Here is an 18,407-nt window from a genome sequence, read left to right as displayed (position 1 = left end):
AAGGAAGGAAGGAAGGAAGGAAGGAAGGAAGGAAGGAAGGAAGGAAGGAAGGAAGGAAGGAAGGAAGGAAGGAAGGAAGGAAGGAAGGAAGGAAGGAAGGAAGGAAGGAAGGAAGGAAGGAAGGAAGGAAGGAAGGAAGGAAGGAAGGAAGGAGGAAGGAAGAGAGGAGAAAGAAAGAGAGGAGAAAGAAAGAGAGGAGAAAGAAAGAGAAGAAGAAAGAAAGAAAGAAAGAAAGAAAGAAAGAAAGAAAGAAAGAAAGAAAGAAAGAAAGAAAGAAAGAAAGAAAGAAAGAAAGAAAGAAAGAAAGAAAGAAAGAAAGAAAGAAAGAAAGAAAGAAAGAAAGAAAGAAAGAAAGAAAGAAAGAAAGAAAGAAAGAAAGAAAGAAAGAAAGAAAGAAAGAAAGAAAGAAAGAAAGAAAGAAAGAAAGAAAGAAAGAAAGAAAGAAAGAAAGAAAGAAACTATTTTTGTTGCTGGCAGCCCACGTTTTTTCAGATAAATCAATTGGTACCTGTATATTCTGCTTAGTTAGACCCTAATGATTGTGCATTCAAGCCACACAGTGCTGCCCACCTAAGTGAGAGCTCTCCAATTGCAAATTAAGTTATAAATTTGATCTGAATTTTGCCTGGTGCAGCAGCAAAGGCTCACTTTATGTGGTCCATTTGGTACAACAACAGTCTGTTCTGGAGAAACAGGATAAATCTGGATTAACTGGGGCAAAAATCCCTTCCACACAGTCAGCATCTCCTGCAGGGCTCTTTCCTGGGCTGCTCTTCTCTGCTGCCCCAAATCTCCACCTCAGTGAGTGTTGGAAGATGGGAGGTGAAGAGGTGTCAAGAACTTGTCACTCCTCCTACACAGTGATAATCTGCTGTGCCTGGGTAACATCTAACTTAGTAATTTATAAACAAAATAATTCCTCCTTAGGCTCAGTGGACACCATTATAAATAACTCTTGGTGGAAACTGGTCCTTAGCTTGAAGTCATGAATGTTTTTAGTAGTCATGGCATGGAGGTGCTGATTTTTGGGTAAGAATAGCATAGGAAAGTGGCTTTTCTGTCCTCCTAGTCCAATTTCTATTAGGTAGTAAGATTACTGGGTAAAAGACTCCCACATTTTGCAAAAGGTTTTACTGATTGATTTTAGAGCTTTTATATATACCTTTTAAATATATCAATAAATTTCAGAGTAATCATTTGCATTCTGCTTTAGATTCAAGTGACTCTATAAGGAGTAAGACACTTTGACTTGTCTTTTCCTTGTGGAAATAAGAGTTACAAGATCCTGTCTAAAAAAAAATCCATTTAGTTCTAAGTGGTGAAACTATAAATTATCTTAGCAGTCTTAGTCTGATGAACATAGAATCATAGAATGGTTTGGGTTAGAAGGGACCTTAAAGACCATCCAGCTCCAACCTTCCACTGTCCCAGGCTGCTCAGAGCCCCATCCAGCCTGGCCTTGGACACTTCCAGGGATGGGGAGTCCACAACTTCTTTGGAGAGCAACATAACCATTAGTTCTTGTTATGTAGGAATTCCTGGATTTTGCTCAGTTTGCTGTCAAATGTGAAATGTGTTTGCCTTCTGCACTCTGTGACAGGACCAGCTATTTTACTGTTTTACTATAAATATTTTTCTAGTTTTTAGTACTTACAATCCTGAACTTCTTGGAGGTGACAGGATTAGAGATCTGCCTGTTGATTCTGGTGGAGTTATGCTGTTTCACAAGCTGGGCACCACTCCTCAGGATGAAATGTGAACCAGTAGCCTGTATTTGATACCTTGCATGCTCAGCAGAAGCTGTAATTTGTGACTGAGTTTGTTTATAGGAATTTTGGTATCTTAATAAAAGCAGCCTTGTAACTTATTGTTGACTTCTGTGCTGTTATGTTCTCCTGAGTGATTTACTCACAGGTATTAAAGATGTGCACGTGGTGGATGTGGCAGCTCTGAACTGTCCCAGTACCAGTATAATGTTCAGAAATCACTGCAAACATGATACAGGACCTTATCCAAGCCCCAGGGGACTGCAGTTATCACCAGCTCTATACCTGTACCTCCTAAGGGTCTCTTTCTTCCTTTCTTTACAAAGGGTAAACACACTTTAGTTTCATCCTTTTCAGCAAAGACAACCAAAAGAGCATTCAGCATTCCCAGTCCAATTTATTGCAACAATGTGGTGATTCAGCCTGAAACTCCTGTCACAGCAGCCTCCCCAGGTGTTTAATTTACACAGTTCTGGCAGCTGCTCCAAAAGAAGAATTGAGTGGTCTTTGCTTGAATAAACAGATTCTTAAAGAGTGGCCAGCTCTGCACAGTTCCTTTATCCTTGAAGGAAATTGTCCAGGGGGTCCCATGCACTGATCCCTTAAACAACTGAAAGTTTGGTCTTCTAAAATTCAGTTTTCTGACTCTTTGTTTGGTCTGTATACATCAGGTTTGTGAAACCCACCAGGGCATGATCACTGCAGCCCAGGCTGCTGCCAATATTGACATCTCCACCATTTAAACACATAAATGTAAATAAATAAACATTAAATAAATAAAAACAAAGCCTCCAACACTTATTTTATTTGTGCTGGTAAGCAACAGGTGTAGTAATGCTTCCTCTCTTTTTGTACTATATCTGGATTAAGAAATTAACCTAATTGTGTCCTTAGAGATTGCTTTCAGATCCCTGTGCTGCATTTTCCCCTTTCCAATTTGGCATTGCCAATATTTTGTTCTTTCAACGAAGCACTAAATAATTATTTAAAACAATGGATCAAAAATATGTAGCAATGAAGATTTAGTTTTGATTTCTCACACTGTTTCCTAAGAACCACTTGAGGCCAGTGGTGTGCATGTCTAATGTCCCCACTGCTCATGAGGACACGACCCTGCTGACACCTGGTGCAAAACACTCATCACTATTCCTTTCTCCCATATTATAATGCTCCCAAATTCTGGTCCCAGTGGGGTTGGGAAAATGCTGAGATATTGGAAAATCTCCTCATCCATTCCAATAGAAACAGGACAGGTTTTTGATGCCTGTTTGGAAAGTTTTCTTGCAAGCTGTGGAAGGAAATGAAGGAACTGAGAAGGTTTGGCTGCAATTGATCCAAAACCATGATGTTGACTATGATTTAGTCAAAAGCCTAGAGCAGAGAGCAGCCTAATGTCTCCTCTAATCCACAGGCAGAAAATTCCCTTCCCTGCCTCTCCTGCCCTCCTTTCCCCAGTGATTTTTCCTCTGAAATCCACAGAAAAAAGAGTTTCAGAGACCCAACAAAAATATTTACAATCCTAGTGCAAGTGTAAAAGAAGAATCGAGAAAAAGCCAGAATATTTGGAGATGGCAAGGAAAAAATGAGAGCAATGAAATTCAAATTCTGTCTGGAAGTTTGACTTATAAAACACTGGTGTAGTGCTTGCAATGGATCTCAAAACATCCACTCACAATATTCTCTTTAAACTAGCTGGTGCTCAATCCTCTCTATGATGAAGACTAAAACAATTAGGATGGTCAAGGTAAATGAGTGTTTCTGCTTAGAAACTGGATTTGGTGAAATAATAATAAATGTAAGGAATGAAATAAAATATTAGTTTTATCCAACTAGGTTTTTGTGTGTTCAGGTGTGTGTTAGAGAAAGTTAAGCCCACTTAGGGATACTGCAATTTTGCAGTGCAGAGAGATCAATTTGAGCTCACCTTTTCCCTTTTCCTCTCCTTGTCCTTACAGAGGAAATATTAGTAAAAGTGCTTTTTCCTAGGCAATTTTCTCACTTACAAAAATATTTAATACCTTCTGGAAAATTTCAAGTATTTGTAGGAAATGGTAAAGTAATAAATCTTTATTTAAGCAACAATTTTCTCCTTTTCCTGCTTTACTACAGAAGCAATAATTTTCAAAAGGGAAGTGGCATTTCTCTTCCATGATGTTTCTGTTTAAGCCCTTGAAGAACACAAGCATTTGGCAGCTGCTTTTCCTTGAGCTGTTGGGTGTCTGGTTTTACTACAGGTAACTCTGAGTAGGACCAGAACCTCAGGAAAACCAGAAGAGAAAATAAGCTTTGCTTACTTTATTGCTGATGCAGTGAATATTTGGCAAATTGCTGCATGGGACTTCTGCTCTTTCCTCACCTGGGTCAAGCTTTTGGGAAAATCCAAGGAAAAAATTGATATAAGCATTGAGGAGTGCTTGGGACCTCCAGGCATGGGGGCATTATGGGTTTACTTTCACTGGTATTTGGAGGTTCAGTAGGATGTGAGGAGGTGCATTCTCAGCAGGCTGACACAAATCCATCCCAAAAAACCCTTGCTCCCTCCAGGATTGTGACTCTGAACTGCAGGAAGAGGCTGCCTTCCTGACACAGATATTTGGGTAGGATTTTCATTTAGATACAATTATTCCAGCAAACAATATCACCACGTCCATGGGAATGTGCTGGCAGCTAATAACACCACTGACAGTGTGGATTCTTCGTGGCTTCTGCTCAGTAATGCTGGAACTCTGCAAATCCACTCAGGAAATGTCTGGCTTTGCCTCTCAGAGTGTCTGGAGCTTTGATAAGGAATGTTTGCCACAAACAATGCTCTTATTTGTTCGCTGCCTTTGGCACCTGGCAATTTGAAAAGATGAAGGAAGGGATTCACAGCAATATTTTGAATAAATACAGCTATAATTGGTGTATGGAGACAGAAGGGTCTCGTGTTTGTTCTCCTGCCAGCCTTGAGAGGTTAATTACTGAGTGTTACATAGGAACAGTGCTCTCAGGATTATTCCAGCACATTTAATTGAGATCTCTATCACAACTGCCCAGTGAGCAAAGCTGTCCACTGGGTTACTCAGCCAAAAAAGTGAAAATATGGAGGATCTGGAATTCCTCTGTCACATTTACTGAATCCAGCTTGAAATTTTACAGGGCAGCTCTGGGGCCCCACCTTTGTGCATGTCTGTAAGGATTACATCAGGAGTTACAGCTGAACAAGATGCTGTTTGCTTCTGGGCATGTTTTTATTGTCCCAGGAAGATTTTCCACTGATAAGCTGTTTGAGACTACAATCTGTATCCCATATAAAAACCAGCTGGCTTAGTCACAGGTAAGTGCTGCTGCAAATTTCCTGAGTTTCTTGGCATTTATTTGACTACCTGTTACCATTTATTTGGCTACAGCTGTGACATCAAATTCTTGAACAGGAAAAAGGCACTCCTGTTTTCTGAAAGATCTGTGAGAGGCATGGCTTTGTGAAGTTTAGTCTCTTCCCTGAAAGGACATTTAACTCTCACCTGAGTTCTAAGAAAGCCAAAGTCAGAATGCCAGGATGTCTATGCTGTGTCTTTGTCCTGTCTCTTGGATGTCCTGTACCCTGCACTTCTCCTGTTAGAGGTACTCCCAAAGATGACACACTTCTTATGTTCTTATGTGCCTCTTCTACTACTCCCTGTACAGACTGGAGGCTGTGTGACTTCCCTGAGAAAATACATGTTTGGCATCTTCCAGGTTTGTTATTTCTAGCACTTCCCCAAAAATTTAATTTCTTAAACTGATACTGGGATTTTCATGGGATAAAGCCAAGCCATACTGGGGTGGCCCAAGCTATTGACTCACTGCTTCCTTTGTTGTAAGCACAGATGGAAGTGTTTCCCATCCATAGGGAAATTTGTGCCATGTCTTGGTGTGGTGTCCTCCTGCTTTGAATTCCCCAGTGCCACTCAGATCCTTTCAGCTGCTGTGACTGCCTCTGGCACTTGTCACTGAGAGCAAGATGTGACAAACATTTGCCTCACAGCAGCCCTCATGCAGGTCTGTGCAGGTACCTGCTCAACTTTTTCAAGGAAATTCAAAGTTCAGGGTAAGAGATGCAGTTTGAAGTTAATGTGAGGGTGCCTGGGCTTTTTGAAAGTGGGGTGCTGAGTGAAAATAGAAAGTGAAAATCTCCCTTTGTGCAAGTTGCTGATATTTGAGGTAAGTCTTCATGGCAGCTTCTTGCTGGAATTCCTGCTGCATTTGGCAGATAATGGATGAAGCAGGAGATGGAATAAATGATGAAACAAGGCCTGAAATTGTTTCTGTCATTGTACAGCATTTGTTTGTGTAGGAGCAGGTATTAGTGGCTGTCAGCTGAGCAAACTGTATCTGTGCTCTAAAGACACCTGCTTGGAGTGTGTTTTCTTTCCCAGACTCCATAAAGATGCAAACAAATCCGTCTCTATTTCAGCACTTCCTCGGGGAGTCAGATGGACCCTGCTAACCTCCATCTGACAGAATCCCTTAGCCACACTCTGTACATTTACTGACACAGCTTTACTCAGCTTTTCTGTCTAGTTACACACAAAATCTGCAATTACAGCTGCTGGAGTCAGGAACTGCTTTGTGGTGCCCTTGCAAACCAACCTTACATTATTAACCTGCCCAAGTAAAATCTCATGGAAATCTCTGCATTTCCCCTGCCAATGCAGCTTTGGCCGATTCACTCAGCACAAGAGGTGAGTTAATGTTCTGTACCTGTTTCCCAGTTTTCTGAGCTCTCTCCTGGGAACTCCCAGTGGTGCCTTTGGCCTCTGCTCTGCTGGGATCTGCAGTCACCAGGAGCAGCCCCTCCCAGCTGGACACTTGTATGGAGCTCTTTTGAAGAGATTCACAGAGGGATTTGAACAGGAATCTGGCAGATGATAAAACAGCATCCTCTGAGGTCACACCTGACCAAACACTCCTTCCTCCTGGAGGTGCCCTGCTTGAGGATCAGCCATGCAGTCCCTGACCCCTGGGCTGGCTCCTCCTGCTGAAGGGAGAGGTCAACCCTTCCTCTGCTTTTGCACAGAGAAACTCTTTGCCCTCCTGCCAACAGGGATTGGGTTTTATTTTTTCCTAATCCTGCCATTGCTTTGCCATGTGCTGGTGCCAGTGGTAGGGGAGCACCCAAGGCAGGCAGAGGACACTGTGAGGTGGGCAGGCCCTGGCACAGGGTGCCCAGAGAAGCTGTGGATTCCCCATCCCTGCAAGTGTCCAAGGCCAGGCTGAATTTCCAGAGGCTCCCAAAAACCATTTCTAATGGAACCTGTCCCTGCCCATGGCAGAGGATTGAAAATAAATGATCTTTAAATTCCCTTCCCCAAACCATTGAATGAATCTATGATTCCAACTCCTAAAACTAATCTCCTCTGTTTAATTCCTGCCCTGTTCTGTAACACTGCAAAGTCAGAATTTCCCCCTTCTCTTTCACAGATTTCAGAATCACAAAACCAGGGGGAGGCAGCTGCACTGCACATGCCAAGGTGAGCCAGCACCGAGTTCCATGTGCACAATGTGCTTTTGTCACTTTATTGCCTCGTCACATGGTTTGGCACGGATGGATTTTCCTTCCCAGAAGAAGGTGGGAGCTGTTCAGGACCTGAAACGAAAGTGGTGTTTTGTTCTCAGTGCAGAGTTTCATTCTGCAGTGAGAACTCTTCAGCAATCTGGCAAATTATTCTGTTTATCTGCCAAGCAGGAGAATATATATAAATAACTGTTCAAAGCAGTTTGAAACCATGTGCCAAGAACAGCACAGGTTCTCACATTCTTTCCAACAAACAATAAATGGTTTTGTCCTTTGGTAGTTTTTGTGGGTTTTTTTTCCTGTTGTGACTACATTTATATGTCAAGTTTAAACTTCCTAAAGTATTTTATAATTTCTGCCATATTTTAAAGCTTAATGGCCTGCCTTGGCAGGGTACATTTATTACTGCACACTATATATCATATTCTTTTGTACCACAGACAGATGTAAATTCTCAGTGTGTGGTTTTAGCTGACAAAGGGATTGAGGAGGCATGAGGAAGAAATCTGTGTGACAAAGAGATCACACAAAACACATAAAAAGCATTTTTCCCCAGGTGCCAGACCTGTAGCTACCTCTTAAGTCTGTGCAGGTGGTTCTGACCACAGGACAGAATTTTTTTACTCATTTCTCCACACCTTTCTCAAGCTCTCCCTTTAAAACAGCAACAGATACAATAAATCAGTTGTTCACAGTTTGTTGCTACTCACTGTGTACTTTTATCTGATAAATACACATTGCCTGTGGATTTCTCTTTTCTTTGCCCTGAGGCAAATAACACATTCCCATAGAAATCAAAGGACATATCACTTTCCTTACAGAACTGGAAACTCAGTTATTTCTACGCTTCTTCAAGTGGAAATGGCTTCTGTAATACAGATCCTGCTCTGTGGCTTGAGTCACTCAGCTGAATAATGGGCTTTATACAAGAGCATGCAGTGACAGGACAAGGGGCAATGGGAATAAACCCACTGTCCTTCAAAGGGAAGGACACGAGGTTTAGGTCAGATGTTAAAAAGGAATTCTTCCCTGTGAGGGTGGTGAGGCACTGGAACAGGTTGTCCAGAGAAGCTGTGGATGCCCCTGGATCCCTGGAAATGTCCAAGATGAGGCTGGAAAGGGCTCTGAGCAGCCTGGGATAGTGGAAGGTGTCTCTGCTCATGGCAGGGTTTTGGAATTTTAAGGCCCTTTCCAACCCAAACCATTCCATGGTTCTGTGAAATAGCTCATCTCTTACTGCAGCCAGTGGCACAATTTGAAAATTTGTGATCAGCTGGGTTGAACTCAAAGAAGAAAGGAAGCCCTCTGCAGCTGACAGGATGACCTCTGGTAGAAGTGAAGGTTCAAAGATTGGACAGGAGGGTTGTGCAAGTCTTCCCTCATGTAACTTTTCTTCTGCTGTGCACTGGAATCCACTCTCAGAATACACCTGAATACACTCTCAGGAGACATCCCAGCCCATCTGTCCACGATCCCTCTGCAGGAATTCCATGGCCTAAAGAGGATTTGAGGCCTGATGCATGTGGGCAATATTTGAGCTTTTCCAACTCCTGCATTCACAGAGGTGGATGAGCTCACATTTTGTACATTCCCATATTTACATACAGTGATGAATTCATTTACAACTGATCCTTAGAGATGACGTAATTACTCTTTTTATAGTTCCCCTTTTAATAGTTTGTACAGTTGCTGTTGATAATGATCTGGTGAAGCTGTTGACTCTCTATTCACATTGCTGCAGGGAATTTCCCCAGGCTAGAGGCACAAGTCAAAGACAGCCATAAGTGAGGTGTGTCATTATTTCTGTCCTTCCTCTCCTCATTTTTTACCTTTTTTATTTTTTTTACCAGCTAGAAGATGAACAGAAACTTTCTTAATTAAAAGTGCACTATAGGTGTGCCTTTTGCAGGCATTTTGCTGTGTGATTGCATCACAACTGAAAACTGCTTTTTCATTCCTGCTCATTTGAAACTCCTCTGTCCTCCTTGTTTCCCCTTTCACCTGTAGGAGACAGAATCCTCTCCCTCTTCAGCCAACAATAGTTTAGCTGAAAATACTTTGAAAAAATATAAAACTGACTTCTTGCAAGGCTGGAGTGTAAAATTGCTAGTGGTAAATTCAAGCAAGATTAACCTACTCATGGTGTCAAGAAACTAAAGTTTGGGTGGTAAATCTCAGCAAAACCAGAAGCCTCCTTGGTTTTATTCTTTTATACACAGAAAAGCAAAGATATTGTTTACTTGGAGAAAGGAAGAGACATTTGGGATATTTAGGCAGTTTGCAGAGCCAACCACAATGAGTCAAATCTCAGGCTTCATGAGATAAGAGTGGATCCTTTCTGGAATCCTGCAAGAACATCTTTGTCTGAATCCCTTAGTGGAGAGAAGACCAGCCTAGGATAGTAAATATGTTTTTCCAGTGAGATAATGAACCTCTAAGTGCTTCTCCCTCCACCCCCTCTATTTCTGTATGGCAGCAATAAGAAGAACTATGAATTTCAAGCAGCATGAATTTGGGGAAGCGTTGCTTTCCAGTGCTATTATGCAGGAAATAAGCAAAACCACAAACCTGTCTATAAACAGATAATGAGCCTCCCTTCCAGCCTGACCTCATGGAGACCTGCTGTGCTGTGTCCTTTAGCCTGGAGATTGTTTTGTCCTGCTTCCCAAGAGACCTGCCACTCCTGGGAGCTGCTCTGCTTACCTATCCCCAGGTGACCCAAAGCTGCACACGCAGCAGTGAGGGCAGGGGTTTTACAAAACCACCTTTGGGACAGGGGAAAGATGCTTTGAAGTGTCTGCACATCACAGAACAAACCAAAGTGTTTATAATGAGACTAGAGCTAAGACAAATTTTAGCACATCACCTGAACATGTCAGTGGGATGTGCTCTGTTTCTACCTTTTTGTGTTTGGAGGAGTTGGGCTGTGGCCAAGCCATGGTTTCTTCTCAAACCTCCTCTTAGGCAGTGCAGTCCTGGTCTCCTCCTTCACCCCTCACATTTATCTTACCCCAATCAGCCATGACCAATGGACAATGGGAAAAGCCCTTCCCAATCCTGCTCTCAGGCTGGGCCACGAGGCACTTACACCCAGGAACAAGGGGAAAAGAATGTGCTGAAGAAAAAGCAAACACAGATCTGCAGTGATAAGATCAGAAATGGCAACGGGGGGGTTTTTGTTCTCCTCAGCTGAATGCAGGTTCTGACCTTTGTGGGTTCATTTTGGAGACTTGACTTCAGCTTTCAGGTGGTGTTGCTTGTTTGGACAGCAGCTGTAGTGCAAATGGGAATCAGATTTATGAAAATACTTCAACTCAGCCCATAAATCCCACAGCTAAATAAGAAATCCATAGGGAAATAGACTTTGAGAGTACTTGAATTATTGCTCTTCTTTAAATATCTGGGGTGTGCACTTTTCTTTCACACTTGCACATGATTCTTTCCCCATAAATTTTATTCACCTGCTGTTTGAGTCACTCAGGTTAGAAGGCAGTTCTCACCTGACTATTAACATTGCAAAGTGATGTGTGGATTGCTAAATAAAGGAGGGGCTCCTTCCTTGGCTTGTTTCCCCCTTCCCTTTCACCTCATCCACCAGTGTAATTTCCCCCTTCCTTGTTACGTAGCAGAGCTGAACAGAAAGTTATCACAGAATCAGGGAATCACTGGATGGTTTTAGTTGGAAAGGACCTTAAAGACTGTCCAGTTCCAACCCCTGCCATGGGCAGGGACACCTTCCACTATCCCAGGTTGCTCTCAGAGCCACATCCCAACTGGCCTTGAGCACTTCCAGGGATGGGGAAGCCCCAGCTTCTCTGTGCCAGAGCCTCACCACTCTCAAAATAAAGAATCTCTTTCAAATATCTAATCTAAACAATCTCCAATTTCCTCTTCCAATCCAAAGCCGTTCCCCCTTGCCCTGCCACCACGTGCCCTCATAAATAGTCTCTCTCCACCTTTCTTGTAAGCTGAATTCTCAGCAGCCTCATACAAGACTGATTCAGAATTTGTAGCCAGTTTTCACTTCTTGAGACTGACTCCACAGCTCCTTTTGTGTCTTCAACAGTAAATGGAAAAAAAAAGTAGTAGAAATGCCAAGCAAGTGGGTTTAATAATTTGTGTCACAGTGGAGCAGAGGGGGGAAGATTGGCAGTGGAGCTACTGTGCTTTGTGCTTTGTAGGACATCCCTGTCCCTTTCCCAAGGAGATCACAGTGAAATAAGTGACAGTGGGAGAAATAAGCTGTATGCAAAATACCTGCCACTGACCTAAGAAATATTTATGGGTTGTTTCTTTTGATGCCAGGCAGTAACACATCTCCCAGGCAGTAATACATGTCACATCACAAGAAAGGAGATTATTTACCAACAGCCTTTGTGGCTTATATTTCACATGTGCATATATTTCTGTATTTTCTCTATGCTCTGAGGACACATATGTCACGAGGACCTCAGCACTGAGGCTTTTTTATTTCAGTGACTTCTGGAGGCACCTCCCCTTATGTTCCACACACAGGGGCACTTCCCACCCTCCACATCCATTCTGTTTTGCACACTGGTCTCCATTCACCCTCAGAAACCTGATCAGAGAGACACATGGTGAAGAATGAGCAATAAATGTGCACATGCACAATGTATTTCAAGGTACTCCAGCTGGCAGTAGGTAACCATTTCTTCCTTTCTTGAGGAAATGCATTTACAACCCTAAAGCTCCTCCATTTCTGTCCACCTACATCTCTCCGCAACTTACATTGCTCTCATAAAAGTAAATAAATAAAACACATATCCTCATGTTGTTCAATCACTTTGCACTTGTTTGGCAGTTAAGTTTTCTTCAGGGAAATAGAAAGGTTTGAAATTTTGAAATTGAAATAGAAAGATTTCAATAGAATAGAAATAGAAAGTGATTGAAATTTCCACACACCAGTTCTTCACCTCTTGTGGCACTAATTGATCTGCTGCACTAATTCAGGTGACAGCTTTCCGTGCCAGATGTGGGCAGATTTTCAGTCTCTAAGGAGTGGTATCTGTAGTCCTCAGCAAATCTTTGTGGAAGCACTTCAGCCAGATATCTAACCACGAAATTCCTCTGTTAATAAAACAAGGGAAATCCATCTCAATGAAACCCTTGGGGTGGATGAATTGTGAAATGTAGCCAAATCATGCTTCCAGAACGTTCTGAAAACCTCAAATGGCAGCTGCTGTAGAGATGCAAACTTTGAGGTCGTTTCATAATCTTAGGCACTGAAACCAAATGACTGCCGATGTTAACACGAGCTTGGAGGACTTTAATGGATATTTTAATTAATAATTAATAATCAATAATTATTACTTAATAATTAATAATTAATAATTAATAATAATGAATAATTAATAACTAATATAAGTATTTGATATGGTTTTATTTGGTAGTGATCATAGATCCTCTTGTTGCCCTATGCACTCTACACTTGAAATATGAAATCACAGAATATCCTGATCTGAAAGGGGCCCAGAGTCCCTTTGAAAGGATCAGAGCCCAACCCCTGGCCCTGCACAGACACCCCAACAATCCCACCCTGTGTCCAAACTCCTGGAGCTCTGGCAGCCCTGGGGCTGTGCCCATTCCCTGGGCAGCCTGTTTGGTGTCCAACCACCCTCCGGAGGAAGAACCTTGTCCTAAATTCCAACCTCCACCTCTTCCGACACCACTTCATGTCATTCCACTGCCCCACTTTGCACTTTCTCACAGGCATTTCCTCTGCAGGGCTCATACAGGAATTCAAAGGTTTGTTTCGCGGTGATTCATTGAAAGAACAGGTGCTTTAGAGAAGGATCCTTAGCTTAATTGATTGCGATAAGATCCCTTTGTTGCTGGGTGTATTCTCACTAGATAAATGTGCCAGCTTATCATACGTTTGTTTTGAGGCTGCAAAATTATTGAATTAATACCCCTCTGGAGAGCAAACCAGACCAAATTAAAGTGAGGAAAGAAAAGAGCATTCTAAGGAACCGAGACAGGAAGAAATAATATCAGAGGACAAGGCTTAGTCATTGATCTCCTGCTGGAGCCTTCGAAGGAAGACAGTAACAGGGAAACAGAGCCTTCCATTATATTCAGTCCTGAATTGAAACAAAATAAAAATATGGGTCCCATCCTCCTCCTATTAATGCTGGCAGGCCCCAGAAGAATAATTTGCATTCCAGCTAAGCCCTTGCTGTTTTCATATCTGACTTGCAAAATGGTTTCTCAGGAATAAGCTGGAACAGGCATGGAGAGCTGAGCCCACCTGGCAGTTGTGTTAACCTAGGAAGGAGCTTGATGTCCTTGAGCTGCCCCAGAGCAACATCACAGCAAAATTCAGAATCATCTTAAGCTGAAACATCTTTCAGAAACTTATGAGGTGGGTGCAAACAAGGCTGTTTAAACTCCCTGTTCCCTATTCACAAATGTCACCAAATTCTTGTTCCCACACCTGTGTTGTGCAGGGACATTTTTTTGTGAGGCTTTGGAGCACAAAAAGGGATTGTGATGCCATGCCTGGTATACTGAGCACTCATTACAGGTAATTATCTCTTTTTTTCTCAAAGTGCACAAAGGCTGAGGCTGTTTTTCATTGTGAGAGAAAAGCAGCTAGAAGCATTCAGTAATCCACACAGTCATGGAATTAACTTTGTCACTTATGGTAGGAATTGGCACTGACAGTTCTGTTGTGGTGCTGAGAGTGGGAGAGTCAGGCTGAGTATTTTCAGAGATGGAGATTTCTGTAACTCTGTCTCCAGGCTGGATGGGCTCTGATTAACCTGCTGTAGTGGAACAGGGGGTTGGAATGAGATGATCTTTAAGGTCCCTCCCAAAAGAAGTCATTCTGTGATTCTGTTTTGTGCACACCTTCAGGGTAGTGTGTGTTCTAATGCATGGAATATTCGTATTTGTATAATTGCATGAGTCACCTATTATCTCATTTTTCTATTTGCTCGCTGCTTTGAAGAAGTTCATTATATTGTCATTTACCTGATTCGTGCCTTCCTTTATTTACTGTTTTTAATGATAAATACCAGGGCTTAAGGCTATTTAAGTGTTTAAGGATAAATCCCAGATTTTTGGCTGGATGATTTGTGGAAGGCACACCTGTCTAGAAAAACAGGTTGTAACTGCCTTGCTGCTAGTGAGCAAAAATCTGAATTCTTTGTGAAAGAAAAAATTGAACTAGTGGAAGAAAATTTGAACCAACTGCCTGTGTGTTCCTCTGCTAGTCAGAAATCCAGTGTCAGTCCCTCTGCCTGAATGTTTGGCAGGGAGCAGCTCCACTGCCCTTGTGCTGTTTGTGCACAGGGATCCAACCCAGACTGGACCCCAAGGTTGCTCAGACATGGAACATTTGGCTGCTGCACACAGTTGGTTAATTCAAACATATTGAGTGAATACTAGGAAGGAAATCACTTATTCGGCATAGTAACCAATAATGATCAGCACTCAGTCCTCAGCCAAAAGAGATCCCCACATACCCTTAGTACAAGTACATTTTCTTCATGATGGTCTCACCTTCTAATTCTGGTCCTGAATCTTTTAGATCTTACACCTGTCACTGAGACAATGGAAAATGTATGATTGTAGCTTTTCCTTGCAAAAAACTGAAAAACAAACCAAAGCCAAACGAAAGATCCACACCAAAACCAACAAAAACAACAAAACCACAAAACCCCCCAACAAAACAAAACAAAAAACCACTCCCCACAAACAAACAAACAACAACAACAAAAACAAAACAAAACAAAACAAACAACAAAAAAACAAACAGAGAAAAGCTTCCACAAATGCCTTCTCTGAATAAAAAGAGGTAACCCATTCTCCCCAGTGACATCTATGCTTCTAAAAAAGTGTGGGCCAGGGAGAGAGATGATGCTCTGAGCCTCTGATCTCTCACAGTGCTTAACTCTTAACTCACTCCCTGGTTCTCCCCAGGACAAACCTGCTTTAGAGGGATGAGCTCTCAGCAGTGTCATTTTAGCCAATTTTTGTCTCTGGTCTTGGGGCCCAGGAGCAGTCCATAGCTCCTGTTTAGTGATATTTGTGTTGAGGGTGATATTTTGGCACCTCCTTTTCTTTTTCACTTCCTATTTCTAGAAAAAAAAAATTGTTGCTGTTTTTGTTTGTTTTTTTGTTTTTTTTTTTTTTTTAAACCTCAGCACTTCGAAAAAGATGCTGGAAGTCTGGAATCCTGAACCTGGCTGTGGTGACATTTTTTCACATTGTGTTGAAGCAAAAGCCATGATTTACAACGAAACGGGTGCAGGTATGAAATAGGGCAGCCTAAGATAGAGCAAAGTTTCTTTGCACAGTTATTACCTAAAGCACATCAAAGAAAATTATCAACATAGAGGAGTCACTGGCAAAAAAAATTGTTTCATTGAAAGGTCTTTAATTACATTTTTTCCCCATAGAAAACAGACTATTGAAAAACAAAAGCTGTTCACATGAAAAGAAGATCTCCCTGAGAAGTGGACTGTTTTCAATGGAATTATCATGGAAAACTTATCACAACACTTCTTCCCAAAACAGTGTTAAATAAGCTTGACTTTGCCTTTATAATTGTGCATTTTGGATAACACTGCCATTTCACAGAGCTGGGAAATAGAAGTGTTTAAATTCAGATAGGAGTCAAAACCAGACTGTTCAGCCTTAATGCAACCAAAACCTTCCTTCAGACTGAATTTTTGTTTTTCACAGCACCTTGTAGCCCTTTGGAGAGTGGTGACATTTTGAATCTTGAGATTAAAATTCAGAATCTTGAAACAACACAGTGATTCCTGTGGCTCTCACACCTACTGCTACTTTTCTTAATGCTAGCCCAAATAATTTTCAAAATTTTGTGGCTCACTTCTGTGGACTAAGGCTGGGAAGGGGAAAAACATGGTTTATAAAATATCCTTCTTAAAAACACCCTGAGACAACTGTGGCAAAAAGGTGCTTATTGAATGAATTATTTGTGCCAATATCTGTAGGTGAAGCAAAATAATTGATCACAAGGGTTGGCATAGAGCATCAGAGTTGTGGTTATTGAAGTTATGCTGTTACTGTTGGCAACCATCCCTGGCTCAGTGCTCTTGAATTATACCCTGAAACCCACAGGTAATTTCTTTATTTTCCTCTGTGATTAATGTGGGTATTTGTTCTCTGACAGGGGGGTACTTCAATGTGTTCCTGCAGCAGATGTTGTGTTGGTGATGTAGATTCGTGGAGAACTGGAATTTCTTCTCTGGAGTAATTTTCTCTTCACTTTCCTGCCCAGAATTATGGGGACTACACAGCTTTATTCCCTGGTGGAGCAAACTAATGGAAATGCACAGCACAGAAGAAGAAAGTAAAGAAATGAAGTCACAGAAACAGCATGGAGTCATTAGTACAGATCCAGATTATCAGAGTTCTTCTAATTCTGATTCTAGAGCCACCTTGGCTGCTCTTACCTGAGCTCTCTCTCTGTGCAGTGCTACTGGGTGAGGCAGCAACATCCTCTGATGATGTTGTGCTTTTAGTTTCGTGCCCTGCCCAAATGCAGAACACTTCCCTCTCTCCCAAACTCCTCTCCTGCACAGAAAGCTTCTCCCCATTTTTGCTACCCTTATTTCCAGAGCATTTTGACAAATCCGTGTTTTGGAAGCCTCAGGGATTCCAAGCTATGCTGTGACCTGTGGGCATGGATTTGTTTCAGCTGCATTTCTGATTCTTTATCTGGTATTTTGTACTGATTCCTCTTCCATTTGCTCTCCTCAGGATAATCCAGTGCAAGGCTGGGAAGGAAAATGTGGATTTGATTTGGTCACAGCCAGTTAGAGCCCACTCATCACCTTTGTGGCTCAGCACCAAGCCTTGCCAGTCCTCCACAAAAGGAACTCTGCTTTGCCAACTGCAAACATCAATAGTTTACAATGCATTAAAAAGTATCTCAACAATGCAATTACAATGCAGTACAATGCATTAAAAAGTTCTCAAGGGAACTTCAAATTCCCTGAATCTAGGAGGCTTTGTCTCTTGTTTCTTTGCTTTTCATTTGTCTATTTTTGTTCCCCAAGAAAAAATCTTGACTTTTCTTAGCTTGGTTGGGATGAGCTTTAGATCTTGATTAAGAAATTCTTCAGTGTGGTTGGTGTGGGAGAAGGGACACTACTGGAACATGATGTGTTGTTTAGGTCTCAGGCCAAGACAATTTATACTCTTTGAATTCCCAGTGCTAATATCATCTAATTTCCTTACATCTGATTAAATTTTAATGCTTCTCAGAAATATTTTTTTTTTACCCTGTAACATTTTAAACCCTCATGACCTGTAAGTTCTGAGTGCACATTTAAAGCCAAACACTTCAAATGTTTGGGGGCTTTTGGGATTTATCATATCTGTGCTGTTTGAAATCACACCAACTTAGAAATGCACAAATCAGTTGAAAATAAGAGAGTTGTTGAAAGAAAAAATAACAACAAACCCACATTTTCTCTGGCACTGAAATTAAAAAAGGTAGCTTTGTCTGGAAGCAGTATTAGGCACGGGAGAATCTTGTGATTTATGATTAATGAGAGAGTAAACAGAAAATAAAAATCTAAGAGATAAAGTTAATATGTAATAGGCTGACACAGAAACAAACCCAGTGCTTTCCTCTGAATAATGCATCTGTGCATTGCTCAGAGGGGCTGAGCCCTCTGCAATCACAATCACACACTAAGGAATTGAAGAGAAAATTCAGTGGTAGGGCAATCCTTACACAAGTGTGGTTGTAAATAATGCAGAATGGCAGCTGGAAACGGCACTGACCCACAGCCAGTATTAAAATTATGACATCAATATTAATAGTTATAATTCGAATGAAAATAAAGAAAATTAACAACAACAGCAATCATAATCTTGAGTGACTGTAGAAGGCAGGAGGGTTTGAATGTCTGAAATCCATATTGTGACCACACTTTGTGACAGTGCAGGCCCCTCCTACTTCTAAGGCTGTTTCATTCACCAGCATTTCCTTCTGGGAAGAGGTTGGCTACAGAGCCCTGTTTGTGTTATTCTAAGATGATGAAACAGGTTTTGATTTTTACCTGGGACAGTTATGTGAACTTACAGGCATTTTTACACACACA

General features: G+C 41.6%; 1 long non-coding RNA gene across 2 annotated transcripts; it reads left to right on the top strand.

Annotated features, from left to right (window-relative positions):
* Nucleotides 1-4,776: 4,776 nt before the first annotated feature.
* Nucleotides 4,777-17,227, top strand: LOC134548699 (uncharacterized). 2 transcript variants are annotated; one of them, XR_010079872.1, is made up of 5 exons: nucleotides 4,777-5,082; nucleotides 6,334-6,469; nucleotides 7,209-7,258; nucleotides 13,535-13,684; nucleotides 16,466-17,227. It is a non-coding gene; the product is annotated as an uncharacterized LOC134548699 (long non-coding RNA). The 2 variants fall into 2 exon arrangements; XR_010079873.1 differs by lacking the exon at nucleotides 6,334-6,469.
* Nucleotides 17,228-18,407: the final 1,180 nt, after the last annotated feature.

Source organism: Prinia subflava, chromosome 3, assembly GCF_021018805.1.
Source record: "Prinia subflava isolate CZ2003 ecotype Zambia chromosome 3, Cam_Psub_1.2, whole genome shotgun sequence".
Lineage (NCBI taxonomy): Eukaryota > Metazoa > Chordata > Aves > Passeriformes > Cisticolidae > Prinia > Prinia subflava.
Note: the sequence above shows the minus strand (reverse complement) of the source record. Positions and strands in the feature narration are given on the sequence as shown.